This window comes from Palaemon carinicauda, chromosome 8 (assembly GCF_036898095.1).
Source record: "Palaemon carinicauda isolate YSFRI2023 chromosome 8, ASM3689809v2, whole genome shotgun sequence".
Taxonomy (NCBI): domain Eukaryota; kingdom Metazoa; phylum Arthropoda; class Malacostraca; order Decapoda; family Palaemonidae; genus Palaemon; species Palaemon carinicauda.
Window position 1 is genome coordinate 88503363 of NC_090732.1, and position 14285 is coordinate 88517647.

The 14285-nt window shown below is 33.4% G+C and overlaps 1 protein-coding gene across 4 annotated transcripts in view; it reads right to left on the reverse strand.

The window, feature by feature from the left end:
* Nucleotides 1-14285, reverse strand: part of LOC137644919 (DNA ligase 1-like) — a 385424-nt gene that overhangs the window by 253174 nt on the left and 117965 nt on the right. For 2 of the 4 annotated variants that reach the window (XM_068377796.1, XM_068377795.1), the window contains exons 2-3: nucleotides 9909-9963; nucleotides 2399-2470 (exon numbers count right to left, since the gene is read on the reverse strand). The gene's annotated coding sequence lies outside the window, so the exon portion shown is untranslated. The remainder of the gene's footprint in view (nucleotides 1-2398; nucleotides 2471-9908; nucleotides 9964-14285) is intronic. The other 2 variants (XM_068377794.1, XM_068377793.1) reach the window with 1 other exon arrangement.

Here is a 14285-nt window from a genome sequence, read left to right on the forward strand (position 1 = left end):
ATGATGCTATATATATATATATATATATATATATATATATATATATATATATATATATATATATATATATATATATATATATATATATATATATATATATATGATAAATTTTGCCCGTTTAAACGTGTTTTTCATATTTCAAATGAGCCATATATATTAATACATTAATGTCTGGATTCTGTTAACGACCTCGGGATCAGAGCCTCAGGCGAAATCACTCAAATACTACAGTATCTGACCGGCCGAGTTTCGAACCCTGGTCCAGGAAACGTGCATGAAATTGACCATACCACTTAGCCACGAAGCTAAGTGTTCAATGTCATACAAGTACCCTGGATCAGGGCTCGAAACCCGGTCAGTCAATACTATAGTCTTTGAGTGATTTCGCCTGAGGCTCTGATCCCGAGTTCGTTAAGAGAATCCAGACTCTAATGTGTTAATATATATGGCTTCTTTGAAATATATATATATATATATATATATATATATATATATATATATATATATATATATATATATATATATATATATATATATATAGTGTGTGTGTGTGTGTTTGTGTATATATATACATATGGTGCAAATAGGTACACTGCCACACTTTCTTTTGGTGGCCAAGTCCACAAATGATGGATGAAAGCTTTAAAGTTTGTTGTATAATCCACAAAAATTAGCAGTTTTTATACAAGTCTCATATCATTCCGGAAGCTTTTCACTACAATAAGGAAGTGCAGCATTGTACTTCTTTGCACCATATACACATATACACTCATAAATATATCTATAGATTTGTCAGCCTCATATGCTTTCATGTCTGAATATTCTCTCCAGTCATTCCTAGCTTTTCTTTTGACCTCACAATCAATACTGGAATACTTAATATGCTCTACCTTGTAATTTTCATTACTTCCTCAAAAACTTTCAACAATCAATTTCTGTCTTTGTCTCTTTTTTATAGTACCTCAAGTATCGTTTGATATTCGTGGCTTTCTCCTTGTAAATGCATGTCCCAAAGCTTCACTACCAACTGACTGATATATGCTTTTAATTTCACGCCAATCTTCATTAATTGTCTGTGCTTCGTCTCTCAAAGTCTCTCAAAGTCAAAATCAATTCCTACATTCAATTGCAAATGTTTCTCTGTGCTCATTTTCTAGAAGCTTATTTCTTTTAGTTTCATTGTGACAATGAGGAGCTGGTGATCACTACCAATAATCTTCTGTTTCTGGTAGGGAACTGTCACACTCATAATTCCCATTGGAAAATTTATCTGCATTTCGGTCTCCTTCCTCACTGTTAGTTTCTACCGTCCAAGAGAGAGAGAGAGAGAGAGAGAGAGAGAGAGAGAGAGAGAGAGAGAGAGAGAGAGAGAGACAGACAGACAGACAGAGAGAGAGACAGAGAGAGAGAGAGAGAGAGAGAGAGAGAGAGAGAGAACTAAAGATTCTTTTATTATCAAAAATAGAGTATATAAAGCGCTCATGAATAGATCTGACAGGGAAAATGTACTGGAAGAAAGAAACTCATCGAATGCTACTAAATAGTTGGTGCAGTCTAAAGAAACTTTCTATAATTTTGTACTGAACAGGAAGAAAACCTTATGCGAAAAAATTTTAGAGAAAGGAACAATGAATAAAACATAAAGTATCCTACGTAGATTTTTGCATAATATAAATAATTGCATTGTAAGTCATTGTTGATTGGTTGGTTTAGTGTTAGGTGGCGTCTTGCTAGCACGGATCCTTGTATAATAGTGGCCTATGGTTATGTCATTTTGGTAAAGGAAAGTATATTCTGGCGTTGAATTCTGGAATCTTCTATACTAACTAAGACTGGTGTGACATAGAATTTAGCTATGTTTTAAAGGGAGAAAATTTACCAGTCCAATAAATCAAATTTGACTCGTGCAAAGCTAGCTCAAATAAATTCGTGAAAGACAAATTACAGCATAACAAATTTAATGTATTAAAAGATAAAAGTTTATGATGAATAAAGAAATAGAATTTCAACTATTAAAGCCTCACTTATTAAGAACATTGAAATCTTAAAAACTTCAACATTTCTCAGAATTCCATGAAATGTCAGATAATGTATATCGACGAAATCATAAATCACTATATCTTTTAAAAACTATATAATCAGAAGAAAAAGAAATATGCCTTAAACTTAGATTTGTGATATAAAATACGAAAACAAAGGTAATTATTACGGATACTCTTGGACTATTGAGCATCGGCATTAGTAACAGTGTGACGAAACCGCACTACAGTTTTACAGTAAAAGACGTAGACTCCTGGTACAGACTATCTTAGCAAACTATAATTGCTCGTGTTTTAAAAATCATGTAAATGACTCATTAATTTAGAGTGCGATCGCTAATGGAGTTAATGGAAATTACCTTTTATATCAAGTCGTTGAAGATTGTCCAATCGGATTTTTCCACCACTATACCAGATTGAAATCAATGTCCCTGAAAAAAAGGATAAAAAAAAAATAAAAGAATAAAGCCACCACTCTTATGCAAAAGGTTAAGAATACAAGAAGTCGTTATAAGCCAAAAAGGAGAATTATATTTTTTCTGAGAAACTGAAGTCTGAATTCGAGAATTCAGTTCTACTAAATATTTCCGAAAGAGAGCATAAAAGCATCAAGAATGCAAATTACTACAAAATTAGTACCTTAGCAGGGATGGGGTGAATTATTTATAGACTATAAATTGATGCTAAAAATCCAGGAATCAGAAAAGTTGGAATTGATTTGGAATTGACATCCAAATAGCTGGAAGTAATTGGAATCGATACCAAAAAATTTATATTAATTGTCATGGGTTTAAGCTAGAATGCTACGATTTGATGTGAATTGATCGATATCCTTATATATACAACAAATCTTGTGTGTTTTAAACTGGACTTTTTTCTAATTTACTATATCATTAAAGCTAGATAACAGGAATTAAACCTCACATTCCTGAATATGACATGTTATGAACAAATATATCTTTATAGTGATAGAATTGGGCTATAAAGACTTGTCAGTCTTGGACATGACATGAATTATTTAGTTCAGTCCATGCAGGCATACCAGCCAGTTGGTTCTTATGTCCAACGTACAAGCTGGATTGGTGCTATGACAATGAAGTCCAAGATAAATGCACTACAGCATGCAGTGTGGCTGCCTCATCTAGTACAACTATCATGGCTACTTGTACTGTCGAACCACCACCACTGAAATGGAACAAATTCTTTGCCCATGTAAACTGGCCTTCTACTCAAACAAAACCATAAAAAACAGATTTCATATTACCTCAGTAAGCCAAGCATACAAGAATAAAGTGAAATTCCAGGCTACTGGAAGCGCGGGTTGAGTCAGTTTCAGTCTTAAATATGTTTGCAGGAAAAGCCATTCCTGCTACATGGGCTTCTGTAGAAACGTGGTTTTCTGCTGCTTGTAAGCTTCTAACGTCTGAAATGTGTACTTTAGTTGATAGTGGATTTGAAGAATTGATGATGATAAGATATAACACTAAATTATATTCTCTACGGCTAAATTTCCTTATGCATTAGCTACTGATCACCACACTGCTAAGGAAAGTAGACAGAAAAGAGAAAGCACTGAAATGGATGAATCAGTATAATCAACATTTAGCTCTTCAACACCATTCACGAGGTCAAGTACACCTAGGTTGGATAAGGAACAATCATTCCTCTGTCTGAAAGATGATGATGAGTAGCACTATCAGGTGACGACAGTCAGCATTGGGAAATATCCTAAAGAAGCTGTTGAAAGAGCCAACAATGACTCACTGAAAATAAGATTGAACACTTGCATTACATGCAGTAATGTGTATTCAATTGGTGTTCGGCACTACAAAACCTGCTGGACAAAGCATGTTTTCCATGAACGACAAGAAACCAGCGCCAATGGAAACAGAACGAGCTGCAAGGAGCCCTTGTTACAGCATGCAAATTTGCTTGAGCTGATTAACCTTATTGATGTGCAAACACAGAACACGCTTACCTATCTGTAGAAGAAATCTAAACCTCATATTTCAATATGCTTGGGAAATCATGTACCTATATTTAATTGAAATTGGCTGAAAGAAAATATCTCCAATGCCTTGCTACACAGGAAGTCCTGTCTTCAAAAAAATCAAAGGAAGGTAGCTGCTCTATATTTCCCAGAGCCATGTGATGAAAACATGGTTCATTCTGCGATTTAGAGTCATGGTAATGAAGCGTTCCTCGTGCAGACCAATCAAATGAGCAGCACAGGTGATAAAGAGAAGCAAAACAAACTTTAACAAGGCAGCCACTAATACTAACGCCATAGAGGTCACCAGTGGTATCCATGGCAATCTGGGTGGCAATAGTGGCAGTAAAAGATCTAATTACAAGCTTCTAAGATTGGCTAATGTCCCTCACATGAAATTATGATGAAGTCGTTCATGAGTTGAACATATATAGGAATAATTTTCTGAATAGTGCTACCAGGGATAAAAGGAAGCAAGGAAGAGCACCAATTTAGTAGCAGGTAAGAGATGGCATAAACATAAGCACATCCCAATGTGCAAGCTCCTTTCACATAATAAGTCATAGGGTGACCTGGCCAACTATCTTGCTGCAAAAACTATAAAGTACAGCAATACATCACCCAAGCTGTTCATCGCCAATTCCTCAGAGCATACCAGTAATATGAATACTTGCTATTCGAGGACAGCAATCATTAGGAAGCAGACAAACTGCTGATGTACCAGGTTGTCCTACCCTTATGGTAAAATACATAAAATATACAGAAGGGTTTCCTCTCGCTAGACACTTATGCCATCATATTAGTCACAGCTAACTATGATCTGGTGCTGAAAAGCGCGTCGATTTCCATGACATCATTGGATATTGGGATAAAGCCAATATTAAGAGCTATAAGATATAGGGAAAGATAGAGCAAAGGCTTTAGGTACTCCTGACAGTGAGACATTTGTTAACCGAACGCCTAACTTTTGGCACTAAGAAATAGATATCTGTTTGAGGTTCAAGGTGAGGATGGTAGGTTCATCATTGCCAAGATTCTTGGGCAAGATGTGTTGTACGATGATAGCTGTATTTTTAGATTTATTAAAAAAACAGGTCTTCTGAAATCTATTCAACTTTTAGACGGACCTTTTCACTTTTATGGTTTTACATAGAATTCCATTTTTTTTTTTTTCATAACAAACGATATTGTTGTCTGTAACCTTTGATGTCAGAATGTCAGCTATCTCAAAAGCAAACATTCAATCAATCCATGCATTCACAGCTGCTGATTCTGTCGTATAGACAAGACAACTTTACAGCGAGTCAACATGAAGGCAGATATAAATGTAATTAGTTTTCTTCAAAAGCTTTTGACAGAGGCTAAAGTGACCGAAACTATTTTGGATAATCTGGCTAGCTTTATCTGTGAAGCCTACTCCCCCAAAAGTAACTACTGTATGTCAAGACCATCTATGAACTAAGATGACCTCTCTTCAACTAGCATATGTCAGAAAGTGATAAGCTGCCTCCTAGCATTTAACCTCTGAAACATGTCCTGAGATTCTATAACCAAGCCAGAGTGTGGAGAGAGGCAAGCATTGCTCTGAAGGATCCTCCGTTGGATCTCCTTCAGAATAGCTACCAGTTAAAACCAACTATGACGGACGTTCTTCCAGCTCTAAGCACCATTTAGAGTCTAAAGGCTGTCATTGAGGTGATTAGATGCCAATGTAAAACAGATATTCATGCTGCCTAATGTCCTTGTAGAACACCGAAGTTATCCTGCATTGATCTTTACCACCACGGCAGTGATCGACAGAATGATGCGGACGCACAGAACAAGTATGAAATTGATGGTAACGATGATGATGATGATGATATATATATAGACACTTTTTCTACCTTGAAGGTTAAACCCATCTTTGTTATGAGGAGCATGTTGGTTCTTAAAAGCACTAACTTAGCGAAATATTCGTGTTTGATCATTTGAAAACAATCACTAAAACAGATTATTCTAATCAAATAACTTTCTGGTTTAATTTCTATGGTATCTAAAAGATAAGATCTTGACAAAAACCTTTATTTACATGAACATTTTGTTAAATGAAAGATTGTGGCCATATAAGTACCAGGGCAAGAGGGTAAATTGTTTTCTTACTGCTTATACAATACGATACATTTTCTAAAAAAAATTTATAGTTTTCATACTCATCACAAAAATCTGGTGAAATTACCCTTTGAACCTGAGTACAGAGTTCCTCTTCCTTGTTGTAACATTTACTTTTCTCTTCATATCATTCTGTTTGTTATCTCAAAGTAAGGTTATATATTGTCCTCACATACTAAATAATGTCATATCTGTTATTCATAAAATATCTTCAAAGATTTTTACTGATGGAGAGAAAAGTATCCTTTTCTCTCACCTATTCTCCTGAAAAATTTTCCTCATAAGTTACTTTGTATGTGTGTCTGTGTGCGCGTGAGTGCTTGTGTGTATATGCATGTATATTTTATGAGATGTTATGAGGTTACAGAATAATAATGTTCATTTTAAGTGAAATGGAGATATGATTTAACAATTACATACTCGGTGAAAGAGGCACCACTTTAAAACAATGGTTCTACTGTAGTTCTGGGTGGCAACATGCTCTGTTCTTATTTAACCTTTCATCCTTTTTAGAAATTTCCTGTCGGCATAAAATATTAATAATGGAATTACACTGAAATTTATATTTTCAACTGCATGAAATATATACATACATGTATATGGGAGACTTTTTAAGTGTTGTTGATAAACCGAAATATAAAAAGCGGCATATATATATATATATATATATATATATATATATATATATATATATATATATATATATATATATATATATATATATATATAGATAGATAGATAGATAGATAGATAGATATATATATATATATATATATATATATATATATATATATATATATATATATATATATATATATATATAAGATGTTTAGGCTAGTGTAATAGTGATGATGGAAAGAAACTTTCCGTTATTTTGTTTTATCTTTTCTATTATAAATGAGCAACAATAAAAAAAAAGTGTATATTTGCTCTGACTTTCTGAAGAGCCTAAAAAAATTGTGGAGCTGAAAGCTACTGCTTTTCGCTAAACGATTTCATTAGCTCCATTTATGTTGGTTCCACACTTGCGTTCTGTCTGGTTTTTATAATTGTACCTGGTATTGAGCTGCCGTAGGCGTGTATTCTTTGGAGCTTTGGAATCCAAAATAGACCATTCGTTCAATCATAAAGTCATTTATCAATGTTTTGCCCCCTTCAGTGCACCAGAGAATCGATGAATTCTCTCTCTCTCTCTCTCTCTCTCTCTCTCTCTCTCTCTCTCTCTCTCTCTCTCTCTCTCTCTCTCTCTCTCTCTCTCTTACTTATACTAAGAGTTTATGTTTGTGCGTTGGATATTTTTCTGGTCTCGCAGCATCCTATTAGCATGAAAGGCGGGGGATATGTGAAGAGTTGAATCTTTTGCACATAAATGGAATGTATTGTACAAGATGAGACTTGAAGTTATCTTGACTACAGGCCTCTGACCTTTATTGCATTAAAGGCTATATAAATTTCAAGAGCGACGACCAAAAAAATCTTTTCAAGTTTCCGGGGGAAGATCATCTAATTTAAGTAAGGATGAAGAGATCACAAGTAGGCCTTGTCTTATAAACTTGAGGAAAGACTTTATATTCCAATTATTTTATTATAGGAGAATTGGAGATGGTTTGAAATCCTTAACTTAAGCATATGTAAGAGAAGAGCAATAAGAATATAATTACATGGATTAGTTTGGTGACTTCATATAATGGGATAATGCAAAAATACCGGATGAAATAATACTGCTCTCATAAGGACAATTGGCTTTTTCCGTAAAGAGAGCTCAGAATATACTGAACCTAACTCATGGAAATGATAGTTAGATCCACTTACACTGCTGGAAACATTTACGAATGTGTTTAGCGAAAGTTTTTGCTCAAAATAAGAGTGGATATTTAGAAGAAGATGTAGTCAGAGTTGTACAAGGCCTATTTACAAAGGAGGGTTCAGTTTCACAGCGTCGGGAACTGAAAACAATTCTCCCAAATAGGACGGCAAGAAAATTTAAGCTGGGGTGAAATTTCAAATTACCCAGGTATACCTTTTTTTTATCTTACATACAAAAAGAGCAAAAAGCATGGTTAAACTACGGCTCTGTTTTAAGCGCATCGATAGAACAAGAAATATATGTCCCCCACCACCGTTAGCCAACGCCTCAGCGATATGCAATTTCGAACGTATGGGAATCAGGCAGAAGCAATAATCTCTCCAAACAAAAAATAAAAGGTCATAATTAGGAACTAAGTGGGGTGAAGGAAGTTGAGAGTTCTATACCCACTCATATCAAAAGTTTTTAGTTGCGTCCGCAACCTTGTCATCCGTGGGAGCTTGGGACACAGAGTTTGGGGATCCTATAGGTGTACCTGGTGGTTAATCCGCGGCCATTGCCTGGCCCTCCCTGGTCGTAGCTTGATTGAGAAGGTACCTGAGCACTGATCATATGTAAATATAGTCAGTCTCTATGGCATTATTCGGTCTATAGAGCATTATCCTGTCCCTTTCCTCTACTTTTCATGATCGACCTTTATACAGCCTAATGATTTTCGTCAGAAGAACTTGTAAGAGATAACATTTAGAGGCTCCCTTAAATAGAAATTAATGAAAGTTGAAGGGCGTTGATGGCCTAGATATACGAATCTATATCTTGTGAAGTGTGTTATATTGTATTTTACTAATGTATGAGATTACTGTATTAGAGGGCTGTATGCTGAATAACTTTATATGAGTATATGGATTACAGGAGTCATGGCGAGCATATAAGTGTCCTGAAAAAGGAAGACTGGTTGAGGAAGTTATAAAGGTCATACAAAAAGAAAATGAACTACTTTAGCAGTGGGCAAACTCATTTTGTTCCCGGGTATAGAAATAATATACTATGCTGGGGGCATGAAGCCTTTGGCAGTTATGTTAATGTTTTAAAGATCGATGAGTAAGAATATAATGAGAGGTTCAAAAACACTTACAAGAATCATTTACCAGTTAGGTTTCAGAGATGCCGAAATGAAGCTCAATTTAGAATATGTTAAAGAAAGGGATACAATTAATTTTACAATGAGAAGTAGCCCAAAGATAAAAATATACTAACTATATTTGTTTCATGAGAAGGACAGATAATAGATGGATATTAAGAATAACAGAATGGTTCCATAGAAACGGCAAAAGAAGACCATGTATTAACAAGCTAGGAAAATTTGCGGGTATAGACTGGTATTGAAAGATCGCGAGTGGAAGGACATGCCTGTCTTGCAGTGGATTAGTTACGACTATTGGGGATGATAATATTGTGTTCGAAACCAGGAGCTCTGTGTACATTTGCCAGCCCTTAAATATTAGTTTTGTTGGAGAACGGGAAAGTATGATTGTTCTAAGAATGAATCAGAATATGATCCATATCAAAATAATATCAAGTGATAAGAAAATATAGAAATTAGTTTTGAAAATGTTTTGTGCCAGCTTGAAAGATATTATTTAGTTTTTTACTTGTTCTACGTTAATAGAAAAAGATAATGGTTTTAGTATTATTGAAACTTTCTCTATTATATTTGAAAAACATTTGGATTCATAACAGTACAAAATTACACCTGTATAATCGAAAAGTAAAACCCTTTTCTTTGTTTATAATGTATTCTCTAAAAACATAATATAAAAAGAAATTAAACCGAATGTTCAGAACTCAAAGTACTCGTATTCTCAAAACTTTATACTAAAGAAACATTCATATCGAGACTACAGTGATCAAATATTTTACTTACCTCATGTCGCTGTTCTATCCGGTGAGCTTGTACATTGTCTTGTCCTTGCACGTTACTGAAATGAAAGCAAAATTTCACGTCATTTGTAGTCCTAGTTGTGTTTGTGATGTTTAAAGTTATAATGAATTGCGCATTTACTCTAATTACACAAATTATACCAATAGCTCTTCTGCTCATGATTCGCAGTCTTACTACTCTTTCCATCCCAACTGAAAGCCTTTCAATGAAATGTCGTGTAATATGCTTGTACTGAAATTTTAAGCAACGTTTTTCACACAAAATGTCACATTTGCCAGATTATCACCATTTTTTTTTTTTATTGAAAACGGGAACTGAGGTAAAAGGGAAAATGGCTAAAGCTCAAATGTCTTTCAGGTGTCAACCAATTATATTATTGCTGAATTTTAAATATTTTGCCTCGGTATATATCATTGCTACTTACATTGCACGCTCGAGAGGGTTTATCTTGAAAAGATCTATTATTCATATTATTAAATTTGGTTCATCTACTACATAAAATTTTGAATTCACAGCTTTTCCTATACAGAACCACTTTCATCCTGATATTAGCTGTTTAAATATATATCTTGGAAAACAAAGCAGGTTGACTGTTCCTCTCTCTATATTACACGGGTTTTATGGTCTCATTTTCACTCTTTACTCTTTTAGCATAATTATTTTTTCATAATCTGAGATCGAGTATCTAGGCTTTGGTTCTTTATACCAATTATATACAAAATATTCTCAATATAGCAAGGACCCAATATTAAGCTAAGGCACTTTAGTTGACTGCTATTATTATTATTATTATTATTATTATTATTATTATTATTATTATTATTATTATTATTATTATTTCAAAACTAATTTTGGTGTTAAATCATATGAAATACATTTTTCTTAAAGCAATATATCTATTTCTGTTTTCTTGTATTTTCTAAGAGTCGTGCCTAACCTCCTTATCTCATTCTAGGCTTCTCTACCATATCCGCTTGTTATTTTATTTTGTCTACAAGCGTTGTCCCCCATGGAAATCTTACATACATAATAAATTGTAGGACGTTTAGCAATACATTCCACATTCCATTTTCCATTTTATTTCTTCAAGCTTGCGGTTATTAATTCTCAGCCCATCCACAGCTGCAAAAATCAATTTCTTTATGTTAACAAATAATTAAAATAATCATATATAATGCGGACAGAGAAAAGCCGAGTTTTACATCATCGTAAGGGTAAATAAAAGAGTACGTGAAAACACAAAACTTGAGAGCTATTTACAGTATCTACATTGGCCTAATAACTAAAATATGCAAAAATATATTAATACAAATAACACAATATAGGGTAAAATCCATATATGGAATTAAACTTTTAAAATAATAATGTTATAAACACTTATAATAATTTCAACCGAAAGCTTGAAATTTCATTATTCAAAGTTAGTTTTAAGGCCTCAACCAGTAGAGTTTCTGTAATTCGAATTTCAGATTGATAGTTACCTCTAAATGTAGTGGAAATTTTTTCTAGATTTACCTGTTTGTTGCAGATGTTTTCTGAGTGCTCCCTCATGGATGACTGGAGGGGCCTTACAGAAATCATTTCTGTTTTGTAACTTCTCCCTGCGTGTTCCGATGCTCTGACAGCCTGGAACCTATTGCTAGACCTAAATAGCAGTTACTATAAATGGCACGTTCATTCTTGTAAACTCTGTCAGAATCCCAGTTAGAGGGAAGGGGGTCTTGTCTTTGTATTGGGGGAAAAAGGGATTTTAGTTATAATAGAAGATCGTTCTTACGTTAATCTTAGGGAAATGTTGATCAATTATTTTCTCAAATTTTTTATTCTTCTTGCATAATTGCTCTCCTTGAAACTGTAGATTAAGATATATGGTCTCTTTTTCTACACTGCTTGTAAGAGGCTTGAAGATGTTTAAGAATCTCTTTAATTGGCTATGAAATACTTTAACCGGGTATCCATTATTCAAGAAATATTTTCAAGAAATTTTCTTTCTATATTAAAGTTGATGTATGTCTTCAAAATTGTTAATGTTCTGTAGAGGGAAGTTGAATTATTATCTTTAGGATAAGAACATAATTCTATCATAAATGTTTAGGAGTTTCAGAGTAAATTTAAAATTGCAGAAAGTCTATTGATTTAAGCCTTAAAAGCAACCTTGAATATGAAATTTCAGGCTATTCATCCAAATTGATTTAAGTGTTTATGATATTATTAATTTTCTTTTTAGTTCAATTCCATATATGAATTTCACTCTATGTTCTGCTATTTTTATTAAACAATTACGATGCTAAACTCTGCTTTTTTCCGTTTGCATTATGTATAATTATTTTAATTATTTGTTAATATAACGACATTGATTTTTGCAGCTGAGAATGGGCTACCAATTGATATCCGAAAGCTTCAAGGAAATAAAAAGTGAAATAATATCGTACATTCTATTGCTGAACGTCCGACAATTTCTTATTTGTTAGATTTCCAAGAGGGTAGAAGAAACCTGGATCGAGAAAACATTATTAGATGAAGCGTTTTTAGGAAAATGTCTTTTATATTTATTATTATTATTATTATTATTATTATTATTATTATTATTATTATTATTATTATTATTATTATTATTATCTATAATCGTAGTTGGAAAAGCAGGTCGATATATGCGCAAGGGCTCCAACAGGGAAAAATAGTCTTGTGAGGAAAGGAAATAAGGAAATACATTAGCTACAAGAGGACTAATGTATAATTACTCTAAAACATTTTGAGATCAGTAACATCGTTGAAATCAAATTGTCACATATAAACTATGAAGTGCGGCCTATGTCGGCCTGTTCAATATAAAAACATTCACTGCATTTTTTATCTAATGATGTCCCACTGATTCATCTGCCTGATTTTGAAGATCATTTTGCAATCTGGTCAAAGCTGAATTAAATATCTAGAATACTGTGTAGTATTGAGCCTTATGATGGAGAAGGCATGACTGGTGGAATTAACTGAATATTTGGTACTACCAACATGATTGTACAGTCTGGGATAATATGAATGCAAATAATTGTCAGAAATATGAAAAAAATCTTATGCAAAATGGATAAAGAACTAGCAGCACGCCGTTGACAGATATTAATATCTAGATCAAGAATAAGAACTTTAATAGACCATAAGTTCCTGTCTAACAAATTTAGATGAGAATCAGCAGCTGAAGACCAGACAGGAGAACAATACTCGAAACAAGGTAGAATGAAAGACTTCTTCAAAATAGATTGATCACAGAAAATTTTAAAAGATTTTTTTCAATAAGCAAATTTTTTTTTTCAATTGAAGAAGTAATGAACCCGATGCACTCCATGTCTTAAAAGTAATTTTGCAGTAAAAAATCAGACCAGAAAAAATTATGAGACGTATAGAGTTAAAGAAAAATAATTAAAGCAGATCTTGAGGTTGAGGAGACACTGTCTTTGACCTACTAAAATCATACTTTGAGTTTTGTTATGGGTGCACTTCATGCCCCATATATTGCAACATGTGCTAATTTTCGTCAGATATCTATTAAAGACTCAGCTACCCCAGATATACATTCAGGAAGTGGAATTGATAAAAAGAGAGTAGCATCATCTGCATATGCAACAAACTTTTATTCTAGACCAAAAAACATGTGTATATAATATGAACAGAAATATGCCGAGAACACTACCCTACGGAACACCAGATATCACATTCTTATGCTCATTATGGTATCTATCAACAACAAATATTCCCAATCTATTGCTAAAATGTTCAATAATGGTCCTAAGAAAATAACCACCCACTACTAACTATTTGAGTCTGAAAACAAGGACCTCATGATTAGCACGGTCAAAAGCAGCACTGAAATTAAGGTCAATCATAGGAACTTCTTGACCACAATAAAGGTATTTATGTACAGCATTAGAGAATGTAAGAAGGGTATCACACGTCCCAAGGCCTATGCAAAAGCCAAATTGCAAACTAGGGAACAGATGATTACCTTCATGTGGTAAAACAAAAACTAAGATGTTACTAGATTCATATACCTGCTGACACGAAGGTTTAATAATGTCTTCAATATATGATTAGATATAGAATAGTAATAAAGTTAAATTTTCCACAGATTTGGATACTTGAATGTACATATTTCGCATTTTCAGAATCTATTCTTATTACTCTTAAGCTAAAATATGATGGCATTATCCACGCTATCCATAAAACATTTTTTTTTTTCTGCTCAAAAAATGTATATCAATATATAAGGAAGATAATTATTCTTTAAATAGGAAAAGCGTTATAATAAAAACAAAATCAGAACTACACGCAATAACTCTCCTCTTGACAGCCTTTTTAATCGTCTTT